Below are 7,344 nucleotides of genomic sequence, written 5' to 3'. Positions count from 1 at the left end.
GCGATGGAAAAGTAAATTGCGATGATAAAATAAAATGCAGTGATAAAATAAAATGTGGGGATAAATAAAATGCAGTGATAAATAAATAAACAAACAAATAAATGGGCTGTCTGTGAAGATGTGCAAGTTTCGGATGGAATGTGGTGGCAAGTCTTGTGAAATGTGTCAGAAAGATAATGGGTTGGGGGAAAGGACACCGCAAGTTCATCAATCCCGTTGAGGATGCAACTAAGGTTCCGTTTTCCCTTGACTTACACCTCTCAGTGATCGGTCGCATTCCCATATGTCTATGGTGAATCAGGGATAAACATTGCGAATGCAAGGTTGTTTCCATCTTTGGAAATACTTCTCGTTTTAGTTAACGCATTCTTCCATCCTTCTTTCGAGAGGTGGAATAACATCTTCACTTCTGCTCTCATAGGTGAAGATGACGTTGAGTACAAACTAAACTTAGCTGATTTCTTCAACAAAGATTAACTTACTCGCTTAATCCTTCCCCTTACCCTAGGGATTAGTTACACATAGTTAAAGAAATGGAAGATTAATGTATGGTGGAGAACAGAAAAATGACAATGAATATGATAATGATATTAAGAGATAAAGATAAGCGTTTGTTACAGATGGATGAATGAAAGATTAGAAATGAACACAATTGATGAATAGAAAATGAGAACAAATAAGGAAAGCATGTCAATGTCTTGACACGGATCTTTGCACAGAGCTTCTCTTCAGAAAAAGACGATTTGCTTGTCGGCGTGTAGGAGGAATGTGGTGGAAAACTTCCTTCTCAGGCTTGTTATCCAGGTAGAAGTGATCTTTGCACAGAGCTTCTCTTCGGGAATGAGAATGAATTTCTTGCTCCCGAGACTTCCCTTTCGGTCTTGTCTCGTCTTTCTCCCTTGATTTTCTCTAAGTTGTCTCTTCAGACTAGCCACCCTTCTTTGAAATTGATATAGCTCTTTTTAAACCTTGGCACCTCCTTCGTCAATGGTCCCGCTCTGAAAAGCTACTTTTTCTACCACGGCTTGGTGGAAACATCCGGTCTGCTCCACATTCAATTTGACAGATCGTACAATAGAAAAGCGCGAATGCATGGCTCTTTTCATCTACGATCAATTGCCGCATGCGGTGCAAATGCGTTGATATTTTTACCCGGGATCGATCGCCGTATGCAGTGCAAATGCGTTGTTTTTTTTTTGTCCTCGAGAAATCTTCTTATGCGGTGGCCTATTTTATGCAAAACAAAGACTTCGACATTTCATTTTGCCATCGCAATGGGGTTAGCGGGTGTGTTTTCGACACTTTACAACTTTTTCGTTTCTAAGCCAATTTCTATATAACTTTTTCCTTCTTTTTGCCACATAATCTAAATAAGATGGTATAAATAACTTGTAGTTCTACAAGTTATCATAAGCTGTGGGATTCATAACTTATGGTCAAGAGCAAAAGGTTTGTAAGCTTAATCAGTCTATTTACGAATGAAACACACCGCATGGATGAATATAATGTATGAGACAAGTCCATGTGCCCGTAACCAGTTCCCCGACAACAGCGCCATAAACTTGCAACGCAAAATTTTAATTCCTTGTTATGCATGCACTGTGATGATTAAAATGTGATGCAAGAATAGAATGATGACTTTATTGTCTATATGCAATACTACTTCTAGATATGCATTATTTATGAGAATCTAGTTGTATACTATGCGTTGTCACAAGTTTCCTTGCATTGGAACCAAGTATAATTCCACCGCAAGTTTCTCGATGTGATCCGAGGTTGAACACAGGGACTATTTGAGGTTATTGCATTATGTTTGTGATACATGCGACCAGGGGTTTTTCAATTTATAAAAGTTATTGTGTACAAGAATATAAACATGCGATAAAGTAAAGTAAAGCGGTAAAGTTGCGATAATAAAATAAATTGCATTAAAGTAAATTGCAATAAAGTAAATCTAATCTAAGATAATACAAGATACAGGTTTCAGATACACGATACTGAGGTCGACGCTAGCTGTGAAGATTATACAAAGATCGTGTAATGCGGTGACAAGTCTTATGTGTGAAATAGAAAGAGAAAAGATAATTAGTACAAACATCGCAAGTTCAATAATTTTGTTAAAGGCATAAATACGGTTCCATTTTTCCCTTGGTGTACACCTCTTAGTGATCAGCCACGTTCCCACATCTCTATGGTGAAACAGGGACAAACGTAATGAACGCAAGGTTACTTCCATCTCTGGAAGTACTTCTTGCTTTAGTTAACGCATTCTTCTAACCTTCTCTCGACAGATCAGAATGACATCTTCACTTATGCTCTCACAGTGAAGATGTTGTCTACCATGCTTTAGCTAAACATCTTTATTTATTTAGCACAGATTAAATTACTTGTTTAATTCATAATACTCACCAAGGGATTAAGAAAACATCATGGAGAAAATAATTTAGGGGGGAGCGGAAATAGACAGAGAAGTGAAAATGGAAATGATCGAGACATTTAATAATACTATTTAGCGTCTGATACATGGTTGTGAATGAAGAGATTAAGAAGATGAAATACAATTGATGAAATAGAGTTAGAAATAAATACAAATTAACGGCAACGTCTTGGCACAGATCTGGAATGAAAAATTGCTTGTCGGTATCGATGGAGTGAATGGACGGATGAACTTCCCTCTCAGGCTTGCTCAACCGGTAGATGGGATCTAAATACAGAGCTTCTCAGTGGGGATTTGGCAGAATTGCACTAAGACTAACATCTCGGCCTTGTCTCTTCTCTTCCCAGATTCTCCCCGACCAGCACTCAGATCAGCCTTTCTCTCAATAATCTAGCATCAATTACCCCGTGTCATGTTCATCTTTCACTGAAGTCTATGGGGGTATTTATAGGTGAAAATCTTTGACTCTTGGCTTGTAGACCCCACTTCTTGTTATGGAAATTCTGAAGATGGAAGAATAAATATTTCTTATGTTATGTAATCAGACCGTCAAATCTGCACAACGATTGTTGTACACGTGTCACAATCCTCCGTGTTTGCATTGCTCAGCTGCATCTTTCGATCGGTTGCTCGCATGCTGTGTTGTTTTTATTACCACATGCGGTTGAAGCTCAGCTCGGGATCGACTGTCGCATTGTGCCGTCATTGCGTTAATCGTCTCTTCATTGTTGATTGACGAGCGCAAGGTGACAGAGATGCGTTGTGCAGTTTCTCGTTGAGCCTTGATTGCAAGCAGTGACTTGATTTCCTGCAAAACATAGTAGAAATATCTTCTTCTACCATCTTAATGATGTTAGTGGGTGTAATTGCAATAATTTATATTTATTTTATTTCTAAGCTAATTTTCATACAATGGACACATATTTACTCTCTTTTGGCCGCAAAATCTGAATAAGGCAACATAAATAGCTTGTATTTCTACAAGTTATCACACCCCCAAATTTAGATATATGCTTATCCTCAAGCATATCTTCTACTAAGTCAATATATCTCAATTCCTATCCTATATTTTTGCGTCGATTGTTTGCTCCGAATGTTACACTTAGGCATATTTCTCAACAATGCTATTTCCTCCTATCCTTGCTAATTCTTAACAAAGCCCTACTTTATTCATCTACATAACATATTTCTGCTCAAAGATGCTTTTATAGTTTTAAAAATAAAATGTTTACCTCTTCTTTGTCAAAACAACTCGATGTATCTATATGCGATGGTCAAACTTTGCATCATTTATTTAGAGACTGTTGGTCATGGTTATACTCTTCGTTTTGGCTTGCTCCCACGGGTGTCATACAAACATCTCACTACGGTCGTGTGCCAATTTCCAACTTTAACTCATGATAATCAGAGGAGTTGTCTCTTGCATTTATTTTTCTTTTCTTTTTCATATTGCATTGTTCTTGGAAACCCACCTTCGTTTTGGCTTTTCCAACGGGTGTCATACGAACATCAAACAACGAGCAGGTTCCTTTCACAACTTAACTCTTATCAGGTTGGGAATGCTTTTGAGGTTTTCCCTTGCGCTGACATTGGAGCTTTGTCTGATTTTTTTTTTTTTTTTTTTTTATAGAGAATGAACGCATTTTCATAATGACCACATATTATTGATCTCATCTGCTCAGACCTTCCTCACCCCCAAATTTAAAGATGATCAAGGTCCTCATTGCATTGTTTGGATAGACTAGACAAACACTTAGAATAAAATTTTAAAAAGAAGGTTTGAGTAGATCTTTGATAGATAAAAGGTAAAGTACTTCTAAGCTACGAATTAACTGTGTTAGTCAGATTTTACAAAGTATGGGAAATGTTTCTAATTATAAACATATTATACATCATGGCAGCACAATGAATAACGCAAAAGTAAAAGATTCATAACATCGCAAATATTGACAAAGGATGATAAAAAAAAAGGCATAGGTAAATGGAGAGAATATGTACTCATTTGTATTGAATATTAACAAAGTATACAAATAATTAAAAATTAACGCAATACAAAATTGTCGCCTACGTAAAGAATCAAAGAATCGAGATGTTATCTTGTTGAATTTGATTCAGATGGGTTAAAAATTAACATCGTGCTTCTATTAATGCAAATACATTTTTGCTGAGGACGGGCAACAACGCATGCACTCCCGCAACACACCCTTTAATTCAACGCATTTCTGGAGGATCGGGCGCACGGTATTTCTACCAGCGCATCACTACCTCAACATAATGCTTTTTCACTAAGGACGGGCAAAGAACACATACGTGCGCAACACACCCCTCAACGCAATGCATTTGGGTGTAATGAATGCAAGGTGTCTCTTGTTAACACACAATGTACCAATCATCGTGTTACATACCGGTTTTAAATTTTTCTTTTTTTAAATCATCAAAAATGCAGGTCGAAAAGACTTTGCGATGTCTAATGTTTCATCCAATCATTCACAAAAATTAAAGAACAGCACTACTAATGTATACAAACTAAAAGAATTCAACATGACATGAAAAATTAAATTGAAGAGAATTACCGAAAACAATAAATGCTACTTCTAAAAAGTAGTAAATAACATGATTTTGAAAGCAATAAAAGAAAACTGTAAAGAAAGCAAGCAAACATAAATAGAGATGTTGATTGAAAGAAGTTCTCAAAATTACTGCAATCGCTTCCCGCAAGCGGATTAATCTTGCTTGCCCAAGTCAATGATGTCCATGCGTCGCTCGAAGTCACCTCCGTAGTACGGCTTAATCCATTGACCATTGACTTTAAACGCGTTGTTCCTGTCTAAGGTTGTTAGTTCCACTGCTCCGTGAGGAAAGATAGTCTTGATTTTGAACGGCCCAGACCAGTGAGATTTCAACTTTCCTGGGAATAATCGCAAACGAGCGTTAAATAGTAATACCTTTTGACTTTCGCTGAATGTCCGATCATTTATCGGTCATCATGCCACTTCTTGGTTTTCTCCTTATAGATCTTGGAATTTCATAGGCATTCCTTCGCTATTCGACCAACTGATTCAATTGTAGCTTTCGGAATTTCCCCGCATTTGTTAAATCAAACTGCAACTTCTTGCATGCCCACATCGCTGTATGTTCCAACTCGAGTGGCAGATGACAAGCCTTTTCAAAGACCAGGGCATATGGGGACATACCAATTGGTGTTTTATAGGAAGTTTTGTATGCCCACAACGCTTCATCAAGCTTGGGTAGCCAATCCTTCCTAGAAGTATTAACTACCTTCTCCAAGATAGTTTTGATATCTCGGTTAGAAATCTCTACTTGCCCATTAGTCTGTGCGTGATAAGCAGTCGCAACTCGATGGTTGACATTAAATTTAGTCAACAAGTTGGCAATTATGCGGTTGATAAAATGAGAGCCCTCGTTGCTGATTAAGGCCCGTGGCATCCCATATCGAGCAAAAATATTCTTCTTAAGAAACTTTGCCACTGTGGCCGCATCATTATTGGCACATGCGATAGCCTCAACCCATTTTGATATGTAATCAACCGTAACAAGATATAGTGATGACCTTCTGATGGTGGAAACGCGCCCATGAAGTCAATTCCCCAAACATCAAATAATTCCACTTCTAAGATTAATGTCAATGGCACTTCATTTCTCTTTGACATATTCCCCGTTCTCTAACATCTATCGCATTGCACAACGTGGGCTTGGGCATCCTTGAATAGTGTTGGCCAAAAATAGCCACACTATAGAACCTTTGCGGTAGTCCGCTGCCCCCCAAAGTGTCCTCCATAAGGGGACTCATGACACATCTCCAGAATGTGCTTGACTTCGTGCTCAGGAACGCATCGACGTAATATATGATCAAGACCAAGTCGATATAGGAATGGGTTATCCCAGAAATAAAATTTGACATCATGTCTTAGCTTCTTCTTTTGCTGGTAAGTATAGCCATTTGGTATTTGACCAAAAACAATAAAATTCACGATGTCTGCATACCAGGGAACATTAATGCCCACTGCCATCAGCAGCTCATCGGGGAATCTTCCTTCAATATCTTTTTCTTTACTTTGAACCTCGTAATTATCCAATCTTGACAAATGATCCGCGACTTGGTTCTTGGTGCCCTTCCGGTCTTTGATCTCTTGGTAAATTCTTGCAGTAGCAACATCCACCATATAAGCCTTGGTTTTGCATCCTTTTTTGTCATCAAATACTTGATTGCAGAGTGATCCGTATACACCACAACATTTTTTTCGATTAAGTATTGTCGGAATTTCTCTAGTGAAAATACCACTGCAAGCATTTCCTTCTCTGTGGTTGTATAGTTCTCCTGCGCATCATTCAATGTTTTACTCACATAATAAATAGGATGCAATACCTTGTCCTTACACTGACTTAATACTACGCCAATAGCATATCCGTTCGTGTCACACATCAATGCAAATGGTTGCATTCAGTCTGGCACCACCAGAATGGGTGCGGTGATGAGTGCATCTTTCAATGTGTTGAATGCTTTGATACAGCATCATCAAAATTATATTCTCGGTCAGCTTTAAGGAGCGCACTTAGGGGCCTTGCGATCTGAGAGAAGTTGCGAATAAATCTTCTATAAAACCCAGTGTGTCCCAGAAAGCTCCTGTGTTTTCACGTTCACTGGTGGGGGTAACTTGGAAATTGCGTCAATTTTTGCTTGATCAACTTCCAATCCTGCTTTAGAGATTTTGTGACCCAGAACTATTCCTTCTTCCACCATAAAGTGTCATTTTTCCCAGTTCAAAACAAGATTTGTTGCCACGCATCTCTTCAAGACCTTTTCAAGGTTAGATAGACAGGAGTCGTAATTATTATCAAAGACTGAAAAATCATCTATGAATACCTCAACTGACTCCTCCAAGTAA

Source organism: Benincasa hispida, chromosome 10 (genome assembly GCF_027475165.1).
Source record: "Benincasa hispida cultivar pf3 chromosome 10, pf3_genome.v1.1, whole genome shotgun sequence".
NCBI classification, from domain to species: Eukaryota; Viridiplantae; Streptophyta; class Magnoliopsida; order Cucurbitales; family Cucurbitaceae; genus Benincasa; species Benincasa hispida.
The sequence above is the reverse complement of the archived record's forward strand: the minus strand, read 5'-3'. Positions refer to the sequence as shown.